This window comes from Nyctereutes procyonoides, unplaced genomic scaffold (genome assembly GCF_905146905.1).
Source record: "Nyctereutes procyonoides isolate TBG_1078 unplaced genomic scaffold, NYPRO_anot_genome, whole genome shotgun sequence".
NCBI classification, from domain to species: Eukaryota; Metazoa; Chordata; class Mammalia; order Carnivora; family Canidae; genus Nyctereutes; species Nyctereutes procyonoides.
Window position 1 is genome coordinate 38,401,793 of NW_026575020.1, and position 16,406 is coordinate 38,418,198.

General features: G+C 47.1%; 1 protein-coding gene across 5 annotated transcripts in view; it reads right to left on the reverse strand.

Moving 5' to 3' along the window:
• RALGPS1 (Ral GEF with PH domain and SH3 binding motif 1) overlaps window positions 1-16,406 on the reverse strand; it is a 292,316-nt gene that overhangs the window by 244,184 nt on the left and 31,726 nt on the right. The gene's annotated exons all lie outside the window — the stretch shown is intronic.

Sequence of the window (16,406 nt, forward strand, 5' to 3'; positions counted from 1 at the left end):
TTGAGCATCTGCCTTCGGCTCAGGTCGTGATCCTGGGCTCCTGGGGTCAAGTCCCCCATAAGGCTCCCTGCTGGGAGCCTGCTTCTCCCTCTGCCTATGTCTCTGCCTCTTTCTGCATCTCTCTCATGAATAAATAAATGAAATCTTAAAAAAAAAAAAGAGAGAGAGAGAGAGAGAGAGAGAATTAGAAGGTTTCACATGGAATTCTGGATTTCTGACTTTTCTTGAAAATGGAAATACCTGACAGCACAAGGCCCACATTCCTGCATGATGACCAGCAGCTGGGCGGAACAGCAACTGCCCCTTTTACTGGAGCAAGAGGCTTTTGGACCCTACCTAGCCTGTGCAATTGTTTGGGTACGTGCCTGGCCCTCTCAGGTACTAAAGTTTGTGACCTTTGTTTTAAACGAAAGCAGGTAAAGATGACAAACTGATTCTACCATGTTTCCCTGTACAATTGATCACTTCATCAGTAATAAGGTGATGATAATAACTAATATTTGCAGAGTGCTCACCATGTGCCATGCACTTTATGTATATTGACTCAACTAACCCTCATAACAGCCTTGGGCAGGTCCTATCACACCCATGTTACATGTGAGGAATTTGAGGTACAGAGAGGTCAAGTAACTCGTGCTTTGGCGTCTTCACTCATGCTGTCCCCTGATCCCACCATCATTCAAGGACCTCCTCAAACATCAAATGATCAGCCATTCTACTCCTAGGTAGCTACCTTAAAATAAATAAAAGACACATATGTGAAATATTCATCAGAGCCAAAAGCTGGAAACAATCTAAACTCATGAATGGATCAACAATGATATATCCATACAGTGGAATACCACTCAGCAATAAAGAAATGAAATACTGATACAAACTGTAACATGAATAAGCCTCAAAAAACTATGCTAAGTGAAAGAGGCCAGACCAAAAAGACTGTACTGTAAGATCCCATTTTTATGAAATGTCCAAAAAAGGCAAATTCAGAGATAGGAGCCCATCAGCGATTGGCTGGGGGTGGAGGCAGGACTGTGTGCAAAGAGGCACAAGGTGCAGACAAGACTGTGTGCAAAGAGGCACAAGGGATTTTTCTGAAGTGATGGAAATGTTCTAAAACTGGATCATCATGATAGTCACCCAGCTCTGTAAATTCACTAAACATCACAGAATCGTACATTGGGAATGGGTGAATTTTACGTTATGTGAACTACACTACAACAAAAGCAGCAATCACAAACTCTGTTTCATGATGGCAACCTGAACTCACATGTTTAACTGCCCCCCCCTACATCCCTTTGAAATAATCCAAGAAGTAGCAAAATGGCAAAAACAAACTACATTAGCACATGACAAGAGAGAAAGGTTATTAATAAGCAAAAAACTTAGAGGAATTTCCAGTGCAGAAGAGACAGGACTGAGAGGAGGGGAACCAGCCTCTGAAGCAAAGGGAAGGCCTCCCAGGAGTCAGATAGATGGGACCCTTCAACAGACACCCTGTAAGTAACATGGGGACTTCAAAGTCAGGAATCCAGAAATAGGCTGAAAGTAAGGCCCGCTCAAGAGCTCAAAGCAGCAGCATGAGACTGGCTCAAGCTGCAGGTCTGTCTCAGACCAGACAAACAAGCTCATGTGGACTGGGAGTTGGGGTCAACCCAGACAGGCTCTCTATGCCAGAAGTGACCAGCTTGTTGGATGGACCATGTTCAGATCAGCTCAAGCCGAACTGAAGTGACTCAACCCAAGCCTGACAGAATCACCATGGATTCTGTCCATGGGAGACAGTCAACTGATGTTCCTTGTGGATCCAACTTGCTCCTGTTCCAGGCTGAGGTGGGCTTCACTCCTTTCAGGATATGCTTGGCACTCTGCAGGTCTTCACCAAGGGGAGTCCAACATGGAGCCCAATCTGCTCTGCCTGGCCCCAACCAGAGGCCTTAGTGCTCCCTGCCTGCCTGACACCATAAATTCTCAAGTCACACAGGTGTCATGTTTTATCCTCATACTCTCGTCCATGGCGGGTCATTTGCTCAGTCCGTGCATCCTGTCTGGTGGCTGATGCCACCAGCTCTGACCATTTCTCCAGCGTCGTTGAAGGGGTGCACTTTCGTGCCCTGTCGACACACCAGCACATCCAGGGAATGGCAACTGCATGAATCTGAGCCAGGCACTACATTTCTAGCTCATTTCAACTTCACAACAACCCCATGAAAGAGAGATTCTTCTACTCCTGGAAATCACAGCACCAAGGGCTGATGTTACTGCTCATTGAGTGGTGGGACTGGGGAGTTCAAACCCTGGTCCATCGACACCAGCGCCTGGGCCTCCTTCAAAGCCCACGGGGACCCAGCGAGAAAACGCATATAAAACACTTCAACCCGGCCAGCCACAGACCAAGCACTCAAAGTTATTAGTTACTGTATTAATCTAATCCTACAGTTCTAGTCATTTATACCTATTCTTTTTTCCTAAAATAAAGAAACAAAAAATTGAAGAAATCACGGCACTGTGCTATGAAACCACAGGCTTCCACTGCAGGAAAGGGGTTCCCAGCTGTGGTCCCCAGGTGTCTGGGGAACACAGGCTGAGTCCAGGTGTCTGAGTGCAGAGCTCCTCCATCAAGAGGCCTGATCTGTCCACCCCACATCCCTCCGGCCCACCTAGAGACAAAGCACATCAGCAGCAGTGTGTTACCCCTATGCTTCCTATAAGCAGCCTGGGCTGGAAAGAAAGACAGAACACTTGTTTGAGATCCAACTCCTACGTGTCTCCCCATGGACAAAAATAGCCTAAGTTATGAGCAGCAACTCTCCAATAAGTGATATTTCACATGCTACGAAATGACAGAACTAAGCAGAACAGAATATCCTTTCCAGGGCCCAGAGAAACCCCCACCCATCCACCTTCTGTCCCTGAGGCCTGGCCAGGCCCCAATTCCTCATTAGAAACTAGACTCCCACCAACAGAGTCAGCCTGGCCCAGGCAACCTGCTGAGAACTGCTTCCACACCCCACGGGAAGGCCCCTGATGATGACAACTGAGCCTGATGACTGGACCAGAGTGGCCACCTGATTCTCCTAGGAACTCCGGACCCTGAGACACTGGTCTCTGCTGGTCAACCAACAGAGGCACTGTGCCCTTGCTTCTAGAGGGTGGCCAGATCCTGCCTGGTACAGGGATAGTCGGCCAGAGTGTAAAAGGGGCAGATGCATGGAGAAGCTAAAGGCGAAGCCTGTGTCTGAAAGAAAAGGAGGGCAGTGACCTGGCTCCCACCCCCAACTCTGTGGTAGATGCCTCTTTTTCAGTGGCCGGTAGTTAGAGTGGCTTTCCAAAAGACCTGGGCCAGGGCTACTTCCTAAACACCAAGTTCATGCCACGCCACCAGGAACCTGACCCTGAAAACACAAAGGGCTCATCTGAATGGGGAAAGATATGCACCATTCACTTACTCATGGAGCTCCTACTTCATGTGGGCATCGTTCTAGCGAGGAGTTCCTAACCATTTTTGTGGCTTGGACCCTTTTGGCAGCCTAGTGAAACCTCTGGGTCCCTCCTCACAGAAAAGTTTCCACATGCATAAAATAAAATTACACAGGATTACCCAGGAAACCAATTATATTAAAATACAGTTAATAACTGTATAAAATACTTTATAACATAATAATGTATATTTCTTCATGTAGGGGAATACATGTACATATATTTCTTTATTATTGCATTAAATAACAAAATCTGTTGGCGGGTTTAATAACTACCATAATTTGAAAGTAGTTATGAGCATAGATATTCTAAGAGGCTAATGATTGTTATGTCATATGAAAACACCTGATTTTTTTTTAAGATTTTATTTATTTATTCATGAGAGACACAGAGAGAGAGAGAGAGGCAGAGACACAGACAGAGGAAGAAGCAGGCTCCATGCAGGGAGCCCGATGTGGGACTCAATCCCAGGACTCCAGGATCACTCCCTGGGCCAAAAGCAGGCAGACACTAAACCGCTGAGTCACCCAGGGATCCCCAACATCTGTGATTTTTATTGGTGACAAAGTCCCAAGTACTATTATTATTACTGTGATTCGGTGACTATATTAGTAACTGAGAGAAATGCTAAATTTCAGTTAGAAGTTGGTGAAAATAAATATGTCATCTTTTTCCCACTAAAATTCAGTGATGCCTGGTCCAGAACCCCTGTTTCAGGCATTGGAGACATCAAGCGAGCAGGCCCTGCTCCCACAGAACTTACATTCCAGTGCATAAGTCAGAAAATACACACATGGATACAAAAAAGTAACTTCAGATGGTGAGAAATATCTCAAAAAACTAAAATAGGATGGAGGATGGTATTTGCCAAGTGGTCAAGGAAGGATGCTCTGAGGATGTGAAATTTGGACTGAAACCTTAGGAAGGAGTAAGCCCCCCCCCCCAAAAAAAAAGGAGTGAGCCCATAAAAAACACTGTGTGTTCTTTGCAGAGAACACAGCAAGTGCAAAGACCCTGAGACACACATGAATTTAGCATGCTTGTGATGGAGGCAGATGGACCCGAGTGGGCAGAAGGCAGTGGACAGAATAGGCTGGGGCCAGCACATGAAGGGCCTCACATGCTATGGTGGGTGTATGGGTTTCATCTGGAGTGCAGTGGGAACCCTCTGGTATCCCTAAAGGTTTTGAGCAGGGGAATGACAGGATCTGATCTTACTGTTTTTGAGGTCACTTTGGCTACTGGGCATAGAACTGGATGGAGAAAGACAAAGTCGGAGCCTCAGAGGCAGCAGGGGTAAGAGAGGAAATGGCATGGACTGCTGGCCACAGGGATGGGGGGTGATCTGGGAGGGGCTCTGGAGGGAAAAAGACAAGACCTGGTGATGGATCACATGTGAGGGGAGAAGAAGAAAGAGGAACCAAGGATGACATCTAAGCTTGGGGCTATCATGAGGGGGTAACAGCCACATGTTGCTCTGCTGTTCATTTATTCACTCATGCACCCACCCACAGCTGTTCATTCATTCACCTACCACCCACCGGCCCAATGAGCCCCCTGGTGGACCAGTTCTGGGCATCCAGAGTCAAAAATGACACAGCCCTGCCCTCCAGGGTCCTGCAGTATAGTGGGGAGAACACCCAGTAAGTAGATACTCAAGGGACATGTGTTCTAAGAGATCACAGGTTTTCCCGGGGGGTGTCAAAGAAGACATCACTGAGAAGAGTGATGGCTTTCAAAGGACTAGTGGGAGCATTTCAAGGAAAGGGCTGATGAGGGTACCCTGTGCAAGTATGGAAGCCCGGGGTGTGAAAGGACTCCTGATGTGCCAGTGTGCCAGGAGTACAAGGGAGCATGCTCTCCTCCTCACCAGACCCCAGCCTGTGTCCAACCTAACACACGGTGGCCAATAAGCTAGGCAGGGATCCCCAGAGAGTCTGTTTTCATGGATAGCCCAGACATTACAGCCACAGCCACAGAGTCCAGTCTCCTCGTCACTCCCTCATCTGTTCAGTAAACTTGGTGAAACCTCCTAAACCCTGCTCTGTGAGAATTCAGACCAGTCCTTGGCCTCAAGGAGCTCACACACCATTATCTGCTCACCATTGTCAACACGACAATTTACTAGACATTTTGTTTCACATTCTGGCTGGGGATTTCCATGCATTAAAAAAAATTTTTTTTACAGATGAGGAAATGGAGGTGCAAAGAGATTAATGACACTAACTCAGGAATGTACTTTTATATGTCTGTACTGACCATGGCCCCTGCTGGACAGGGGCAGTCTGGCAGGAAGGCGAGAGCTCCAGCTTTTTGAGCTTGCCATTTTATTTTTTTTTAAGATTTTATTTATTTATTCATGAAAGACAGAGCGAGAGAGAGAGAGGCAGAGACACAGGCAGAGAGAGAAGCAGGCTCCATGCAGGGAGCCCAATGTGGGACTTGATCCCGGGTCTCCAGGATCACACCCTGAGCTGAAGGCAGGCGCTCAACCACTGAGCCACCCAGGGACCTCCTGAGCTTGCCATTTTAATTAGAATCACACCAAAACCCCATCTTTCTATCCTCTGGCTCTCTCACCACACACACACACACACACACACACACACACACACACACACACACTATTAATGCCTCCTTGGAAACCAAAACACTGCTGAAGAGCAAGCAATTCTCATGATGTAATTTCACAAGAACGTGGCAATTGTATCAGGACCACAGAACAATCCTTCATCTCTTGTTTCGGTATGACAGAATCTGTTCTTGTGTGTGGGCTCCTGAAGAGGGAAGGAAAATCCCATATGCCATGTTGGTTTCCTTCCAAACTTTCAGAATTCTCCTTCAGCATTGTAGGCTCAGGAAACCAAGAAAATAACATGAGACAGTCTGGGTGCAGACCACTTTTGAGAAGCAAAATAACCACATTTTCCTAAGTGTATGGAGGTCTTTTCAAAGAAAATACACACGTCCAGGAATGTTCAATTACAAGAGAGTGATCTCTTCCAAATGTTTCAGACAAGCATGGAAATGGATCCCAAGCCCTGTTTCAGAGCCTGCTTCCTCAGTGTGGAGTGGGCTGCTCTCCGTAGATATGGTGGAGGCTGGCTCCACCTTCCTGTGTCTTGAACAGAAGCTATGACAAGACAAATAAGAAAGAAACAGAGAAGGTTGTGGGCAGAACAACCCCTCCATCACTTCAGGAGCGTTAAGTCTATGTGTGTATGCACACACACGAATACGCACACACAGCAACAGCATGCAGATTTCCTATTACCAAAAGGCTTCCCCCAAGGTAACCAGCACTCTGGTGCTGGACTACTGGCCAGCAACTCTAGAAAGTCCCTGTTGTATGGGCTGGCAGGGCTGTTATCTCTACCTCCTCCTGACCCTCCCCAAACTGGCCAAACCTCTTTTCCTGGCAAGCAGCAGCATCTAGCTTTCAAAGAGAAGCCCTGTCCAGCCACGTAAGCACATGTCAGACTTGAATGCCATCACTCACTGCAGCACTCACCACCACTCCCCCATTCCCACCCCGTACCTTCCAAACCACCCACCAGATGTTCAACCTCCAACATCCCACCTTCTCACTGAGGGAGGGAGAATGAGCTGGGGAAGCGCCACCATGGCTGTACCCCTGTGGAGGAGAGAAAGCAGCAGAGTGTGAGAAAGAAGACTGGATTTAGAGATAGAGGTCCAAAGATCTCATTAAAAAAAGGGACAAAACCTGTGAAACTGATTGAACCCAGAGAAAAGGACCAGGAGGGCATCTTCTTGGGAAGGGAAGCACCTACATTTATGGAGCTAAGGCAGGCCCCGACAAACAGGCAGCAATCCACAAATTCAGGTGGCAGGTATGACTGAGTGCCCCCCACAGCCCATGCATGGTGTGCTGAAGCCAGGAAGGCAGATGTGGACAAGGTCCCCATCCTCATTCTCAGAAACCTTAGTCCATCCAGCCCAGGGGCACCTAACATTATCAAGGAGGAGGACTTCCTGAATTTCTTGCATAAAAGTAATACAGATGCATGCTGAAATTATAAACCTAAGTAAAAAGGCACAAAATAAAAAAAGGAAAGTCTCCTCTCCCTACAACCCTTAGTTACTGTCCCTATGGTCACACAGTTCACACAGTATAGGGCAGCATTTATGTGCACATCCATGCATATAGAAATATAAGGAAATGTACAGATCTAAACATAAATGTATTTTAGAGACTACCCTTTTCAACACTAAAAGAAAGACTAGTTCTATTTTTGGTATCTATTGACTAAGAAAAAACCCCTGGAAACAAAAAGCTGTTATAAGTCACCAACACACTTAAATTGATCTGTGGTCTAATAACCACAGCAACATCCACAGCCACTTACAATGCAGTAAGATATATTTACAGCACCCATTCTTTAGCATGACAGAACTTAGAGCACAGGTGGATTTGGGAGGTCTTACAGCAGCCTGGAGTTCAACACCCTCCTCCCTGCAGGTTCACAGCTGCAGGTGAAGGCCTGATAGAAGCTAAGAACAAGACAGCTACAGAGCAAGGACCTGAATTCTCACCAGCACTTACTCTGTGCCCTGGGCAAGCCCCCTGACCTGACTAAGCTCTACCTTCCTTGCCTATTAAACAGAAACAATGGTGGCACCCACCTTGCCGACAGTCAAAGGGGTCCCTAGGATTCTGTGGGCTAGGGGCAGCTGGTAAGTGACAGCTACACCTGTGGTGCTAGCACCTCTCACCACCATGCTCACTCTGGGCCAGAGCAGGCACAGGCAGGGCTCTCTTAGTGTAAGACCATAAGACATCACACTGAAGTTGAGGCAGGAAGAGAAATGTGAGTGAAGAATATGCACATCTCATAAAACCAGGAAAGGTTCTTGAAAGAAAACCAATCATTTGGTTGGCTGGATAGTTTTTTTAAGACCGCCCCCCCCCCCCCACGAAAAGGCCACTAGAGCTTCCCCATCCCTCCTGCATACACATACAATTACTCTTCAAACCAAAGGCTTCTCCTCCCTTCCAAAACAAGGCTGCAGAACACAGGCAAAGGGGAGAGGTCCCCATGTGCAGCCACTAGGCAAGGCCTGATTTCTCCATAGCAGGGGAGGCAGACTTGAGGGAAACCAGAGGCCTAGGGATCCCTGTGGATGAGGGCTTGAAGGCAGCATCAGGCAACAGGGGGAAAAGGGAGGGCAAGAATGAGAGTGGTTTGCCCAGAGCATGCCAGACCCCCTCAACAGCCCTGGGAGTACCCTTAGAAGCTGGATAGTGACTCTCCCCTTTCTGCATATGGGACATCATGGTATCTAGATAGGGAACCAGGGCCCGACTCTGCCCAGTCCTCATCATCACTTACTCCATCTTAAGATACCAGGAGCACATGCTCTGAGGAAGGCAGGCAGGATAGCCTAGAACCTGACGAACGGGGAGACTGTGTCCCCCTGGGAAGCCATAGCAGAAACAGTCCTCCCTGTGGAACATTCCTGGCCTCACCATCACCACCATGTCCAGCCGACCCAACCTCTGCTATAGGGTAGTACCCTCCTCATACTTTCCCGTCGCACCCCTGCCTCCTCAGGGTTGATTCTTGACACAGAGGATACCTTCTAAAACATCAATCAAGGGACGCCTGGTTGGCTCAACAGTTGAGCATCTGCCTTTGGCTCAGGGCATGATCCTGGAGTCCCGGGATCGAGTCCCACATCGGGCTCCCTGCAAGGAACCTGCTTCTCCCTCTGCCTATGTCTCTGCCTTCTCTCTGTGTCTCTCATGAATAAGTAAAAAATCTTTTAAATAAATAAATAAATAAATAATCAATAAAAAACTCTCAGGACATACATACACTAAGAAAGGCAAATTCTTCTGTATGTAGAGCATACCCAGCTGGAGAGAAACAGGCTGCATCCCACATCTTGCTCCGGAAGGAACCTAGAGAAATGCCTGAACGATAAGAGAAGGTACTCCATGTCCCTCCCAGCCAGTGGCCTCATACAGAGGCAGGCAGTGGAAAGGGGAGAAAAAAGTCAGCCAGGGGAAAAAGCTAGCACAGCACCACTCAGGACAGAGGTGAGAACAGCCTGGGGCTCTGATGGCAAGCATGCCCTGGGCCTCAGTCAGGGACAGCCAGGTGCACAAAGGCACAACAAATGCCTAAGTCTTCCAGAGTCTACTGGGCAGAACACATAAGGTGGGAGATGGAGACTGGGGTTTTCTGGGAACTTGAGGTGACTCCTAAGCATGTTCTTTCTGAGGCTCAGAATAAGTAAGGGAGAACAAAATATCAAAACTGCAAGAGAAAGAAGGGACATCTGGCAGAGTACATCTCAGGAAAGCTGGGAAGGGTAGGACTGTGGTAACTGCTTCCCCTGCCTGCCCCCGCAGGATGGGGAAAGATGGTGGCTGCTGCTCAGACCTTACCTAGAGGAGGGCGGCCCTGGGGAGGCAGGAGAGCCTGGTTTGCGCAGGGGTATCCACGCCAGTATGCAGGGGCTTGGTGAACTCCCTCAGGATAAGACGCTTTTACTCTATAGGAATGTGAAGCAGAAGCACAAGAACCAAACAATAAATTTCCTTCAGTGAGGACCTGACCTGACTCTCAATACAGGGAGCTGTCCCAGGCTAGAGGACACTACTGAGGCCCCACAACTAGATGCAAGGAGGGATCCTGGATTGAGACAGGAACAGAAAAAGAACATGGTGGAGGGGGGTAAGAATTGGTGGCATCTGAAAAGTCGACAGTCCAATTGATAGCATCATACCTGTATTAACTCACCTAAATTAATTTAGTAACTGGATTAAGCCTATATAAACTATTCACACGCAAGCTGAGGGAAGGATATATGTAAATGCTGTGTACTACTGTGCAGCTTTTCTGTAAGTCTAAAATTATTTCAATATAAAAAGTTAAATTTAAAAGGAAATTCTAAAAAAAAAAAAAGCAATTCTACACCCTCACATCCCACCCCCCCACCCCCGCCATCTCCCAACACACACACACACACACACACACACACACAATCTCCACAACCAGGCCTAACGCCAGGGGCTCACCATTTCCTGTGCCCACCATTAATTGAGAGTTGCAGCTCTGGGCTGCTGAAGTTCAGGCATTTTACACCTGTTACATGTGGGCCAAACATATGTTACCTACAGCAGATAGAGGATGGGGCTAAAAGAAAGTTTACTGTGAGAAACGGGGGGGTCCCTCTCTTCCTCCTAGTCCCTGCCAAAGGCAGAGGAATTCACTGGTCTGACTGGGACCAGTCCAGATCACTGACAGCCACTTCTGTTCAGAATATCACTAAGTACCATAAAGTCTCACACCTGTTCAAGGCACCTCTTCTCCACACTGCTGCTGTGAGACCCATGGAACTCACACACACACCCCTATGTGTGCCTGCCTGGCCTGTTTCTGTATGCTGCTGCTGGCCAGAAGAAACTAAGGACCCCAGGTACAGGTCATGCTCAGGGGGCGTAGGAGGCCCCACTGGGCAGTGAGCTCATCTCTTGCCTCAGCCAGCTTCAAGAAGCAAGCCCTGTGCCAGATGCTGGCTGGCTCACAGTGAGGGTAATTTAGTTCTTTGCTACTTTCCTTGTCATCATCTTGAACTTTAGAAATATCAAGGTGAAGAACAGGTTGGCAGAACTGGACAACACTCTTGGGCCTTCCTGACAAATACCACTGAGTCTTGACTCAACACCCACAACCTGGCATTCCCCCAGCTAAATGGGAAGGCAGTTATCTGAGAGTAAGGGGGAGTAGGTGAGGTCTGGCTAGAGAAGGGGAGGGGAAACCTCCTGGGCAGCAGCACAACAACATTCCTGTAGGAATAAAGAGTGCACCCCGTGAGGTGGGAGCAGGAAGGTGAAGAACATCCTTGGATCTAGGCTGTCTTCCAGTAGCATTCCACATTCCACGGAGAACACTGCAGGGGATGGTATGGGTGGTGGTACCAAAGCACAGAGAGGAAATGACATTTTCATATCAAACCATATAAACAGATCTAAGCTCCAAGACAATGAACTGGGTCCACACATCTGACTTCCCTTCTCCAAATTTTGTTGAAATGAAAAGACAAGAATAATAAGAAATCTGTTGCAGTGTTGAAATACAGGGAAGGATGACATCACCAAACCAAAGATTCAGAATTCCTAGAAGATTTGAAGCAAATGGTACTAGACTGAGGAGAAGCTCTGAATGTTAGACATCTGGCCACAAAATCAACGGTCTCTTCTGTCCAAACAATAGACAGCTAGAAAACTCAGCAGCCTGAGAGTCTACTAACCAAACATTACCAAGAAATAAACTTGACATGTACAGAAATCATTTGAAGCAAATTATGATATTTTCCTAACAAAAGAGAAGACAAATCAAAGGAGAGATGTCTCACTACTCTGAGCAAAGAGACAATATTGTAAAGACATCAATTCTCCCCAAATGATCTATAAATAAAATACAAGGTCATTCTAAATCCTAAGAGGATTCAATTTGGAATTCAACAAATTGATTTAAAATTTCATCTGGAAGAATAATTTTTAAGAGCTAAGAAGTTTTGAAAAAAATAAGTCTGATGAAAAGTGACCTGTTCTGCCAGAAAGCCACAGATGAGGAGAAACGGTCGAGAGATGAACGGATTAGCAGGACAGTACACATTCCAGAACATAGGGTCAAGTACATGTGAGACTTAATACCTAGTCAAGATGGCATTGCAAATAGCAGGGAAGGATGAATCATGTAATAAATGTTGATGAAACAATTTACTATGCACTTAAGCAGGGGAGGGAGGATTTGTTTAAAATTTTTATCCAATAACTTAAGAAAAACAAATGAACACAGAGAAAAAGAAAGCGAGGCAAACCAAGAAATAGACTCTGAACTAGAGAGAACACATGGATGGTCACAGGGCAGGGGGCAAAGGAGTAGGGGGAGATTGGTGAAATAGGTGGTGATGGGGCTTAAGGACAGCACCTGGGGCAAGGAATGGGTTTTTTATGTAAGTGCTGAATCACTAAATTGTACACCTGAAATTAGTATTATACTGTATGTTAACAAACTGGAATTTATTTTTTTTAATGTTCAAATTTTTTTAAAGATTTTTTTTATTTTTTTTAATTTATTTATGATAGACACAGAGAGAGAGAGAGAGAGAGAGAGAGAGAGAGGCAGAGACACAGGCAGAGGGAGAAGCAGGCTCCATGCACCGGGAGCCCGACGCGGGATTCGATCCCGGGTCTCCAGGATCACGCCCTGGGCCAAAGGCAGGCGCCAAACCGCTGCGCCACCCAGGGATCCCCAACAAACTGGAATTTAGAGGCACTTGGGTGGCTCAGTTGGTGAGAATCTGCCTTCAGTTCAGGTCATCATCCCAGGGTCCTGGCATCGAGCCCCATGTCAACCTGCTTCTCCCTCTCCCTCTGCCTGCTTATGCACTCTTGCACTCTCTCTCTCTCTGTTATAAATACATAAATAAAATCTTTAAAAAAAAACAAATCGGAATTTAAATTAAAACTTTAAAAAAAATAAAAAATGCAAATAAAAAATATTACCCAGTATCATATATAAGAATAAAATTTTGATAGATTTAATCAAACATAAAATCCCCCATAAAAATACCAGAGGAAACACTAATCATTATTTTTTAAATAACTGTGAGGTGAAGAAGTCCTCTCTAGGATAATACAAAAACCAGAAAAATAAAAGAAACCACTGGCAGATTTAGCTACATTAAAAATTAAAGCTCTGGGAGTACCTGGGTGGCTCAGTTGGTTGGGTGTCTGCCTTCGGCTCAGGTCATGATCCTGAAGTCCCAGGATTGAACCCCCTATCAGGCTCCCTGCTAAACAGGGAGCCTGCTTCTCCCTCTGCCCCTTACCCTACTCATGCATGCTCGCACTCTCTCTCTCTTAAATAAGTTTAAAAAAAAATCTTAAAAATGTATAAGAAAGGACATCATGAAAAAAGATGTAAGAACATCAAAACACTGGGGAGAGAGTATTTGAAATGTCACATGAGAAAGGATGAAGTAAGATCCTTAGTATGGAAAGAACTCCCCCAAGAGTGCAGATCAACTTTCAGCTGGAGAGCTGCCTGGGCCAGGGGCCTGTCCTCTAAGCCCCAGCTTGTCACCTGCAAAGAGAGACGCACCTTTCTCATGGGCATGAGGATCACATGGGATGCTATTTGTGAGGCACTTCACTCAGAGTCTGAACAAAGCAAGGAAAATCATCAGACAGGCAACACTAGAGTATAATCCAGTAAGGTCACTGGCTGCAACCACCACCTTCAAAGAAGGGAAGAAAATTCTAGAAAACCTCACCAGTCTGTTTCAGTACCGGCAGTTGGAATACATCAATTCAAGGGGACCCAAGGCAGTGGGTTGAAACAACCAGATAGATCAATATCTATGGGCAGAGAAAGTGTCCACCGACTCAGGACCCAGCCACCACCCTTGGTAATTCATTCGGCAAGTATTTACTGACAGTATGTGTCAGGTACCATTCTAGGTGCTGCACATAGAGCAGTGGAGAAAAAGCTGGATGTCCCTCAGTAGTTCTAGGGGAGGCAGCAGACAATAAATAAAGCATGCAGTGAAAGATACAGAGTGTCAGGAAGAGGAAAAAGGTAAAACAGGGCTAGGTGCTAGGCAGAGGGGGAAAAACAGATCACGATCTTAAACAGGTAAGTCTGACAAGTGCTGAGAAAGTGACATCTGGACATGTTTTCTAACATTTACACACTCCTGTGGACACACACATACAAGTAAGATGCACACTCAACTATTAATGTCTTAAAAGCGTACTGCACTTTCACTTTCTACTTTTTGTACACATCAGTATTGTTCAATTTATTTTAAAATAAATGATAAAATAATGCTGTGAGCAACACAGCATTTGGGGAGAAAACTGAAAGTGAACTTCCACAGACCAGCTCTTGGAGATGGCTCACAGCCAGGTATTCCAGACATTGGAGGGTAGAGTCGGGTGCTTGGTGCTTTGGCTCCACCTGGTGGCCACTTCCAAACATGTCAAGGAAAAAAGAGGTAAGGGGCACAACTGTACAAAATCCCACCTGCCCTGTAGACAGGGCCTAGAAGGAAAATGGGCAGCACAAATACAGTTTGACTTGTTGGGCTACCAGGGTCATGGTGGGATTTATTTAGCTTGGATTGGATTGTCAACCACAGTTTCGTAATGCTTCATTCATTTATGTGTAACTGCAAGAGAACAGTCCTATGGGACCGCCAAATGTTCTCAAGGGACAGAAATGGAGAGGTGGGTTGGGTAGCACAGATCCATAAAACCAGGCCACCTGCACATGTGTCCCCAAGAAAGTTGAGGAATCCATAGTGATAACTTCAGGTCACTCGGTCTGTGGAAGAAGAGGAGAGGTCTTCCCGGTGGGAGGGTCTAAGGGACAAGGTCTCAAGAGTCTGGCAGGGATGAGCAGCCACATACCTGCCCTCAATGATTAACCACTAAGTGAGCATGCACACAGACACTAAGCTAGTGCCTCTTCACCAAAGCCCAGAAGAGACAGAGATAACCGCCAAGTGACGGGGAGGTGACACTGATCACACTGAGGACTCTGCCTGGGAAACCTGTCCCTTCCCCGTGCTTCTGGTCCTCAGTCTATGGAGGGTCCTTCCTCTGTGTGCCCTCCACTTAGCCTGCCACAATACCTGTCACCCTGACAGGGAATTGTGCTTTCCCTGGGCATCTCCCCGCTCGGCCACAAGCTCTGTCAGGTGAGTCACAGCTATCTCATTCACCACCAGAGATGGCACCTGCAAGTCCAATGTGCCAGATCTGAATGAAGCTCTGCCACCAACTACCTACATGACAACAGGCAAGCACCTCTCTAAGCTTCAATTCTCCCTCTGTGTCTACCTCACGTGGCTATTGGGAGCAGTACCAGCACCAGCCCACTCAGGAGCACTGGTGGGTGCCAGGCACTTGTCCCAGGGCTCCAGAAGTATTAAGTCCTTGAGCTTAGGTGTCCCTTATCTCTGTGGGATAAGTATTGTTACAACACCCAGCACACAAAGTTCTCAACTTCCAGCACAGTACCCAGTGGTCAGCTGTGTTCTCAATAAAAATGGATGAACTATTCCCCCAGCCTACCATGAAAAGGGGCAAGATCAAAAGAAGACTGCAATACTTAAGCCAACCCAACAGCACCCCCAGCCACCTGGTTCTGCTGTCCCCCAAAAGGCTCAAGGACTGCACAAAAGGACTTCAAGGAGGGAAGGCCCTCCGGTAGGCACAAGCACCCCTGCAGCATGGGGGCAGGGGGTGGTGTGGGGAGAGGAGGAAGGGGAAGTGGTATGAATACTTGGGGTTGATACTTGAGGTGGGGGGGTGGGGGAACAGAAACTCTGGGCTCAGGCTCAGCTCAGGCAGGACCCAGGTAGACGCTACCTCTCGGGAGTAGCCTCAATTAAAAGCAGATAAGACTTGCCCTAACAGTCCCTTCCAGGCTCCCATCTGAATGTTGCATCTTATCCTTGCTGTCCCTGCTTTCGGTGTGCTTCCTCACTTGATTCCTTCCTCGTGCCTCCCACTCTCAAGTGGTCAGGGCTTGGTCCCCACAGGGGAAGCAAAGAAGGGGCTCAGAGGCACCAAACCCTCAAGAACCATAGGCCCTGCCTGTAGAGGAACAGGCTCTGTGTGGAGAGTGTGCAGTCCCTTTGCCAGCCCCTTGGAAGTGGCTCCCAGTCAAGAAAGGAGAGATATATAGACAAGAACTGCTGCCAAAATGTTTCTGGAGCTCACCAGTGGCTCTGCCTATCCTGCAGTCTCTCATAGCCAGGTGTAAACAGGGGCCATGAAAGCATCCTCCCCCTTCCTCCTCTCCTGGTTCCTTCCTGCTCTGTTCTTACCTTAGATTTTACTTCCTCCAGGAACCCTTCTGTGACCCCCTCTGTTATGTCTTTCT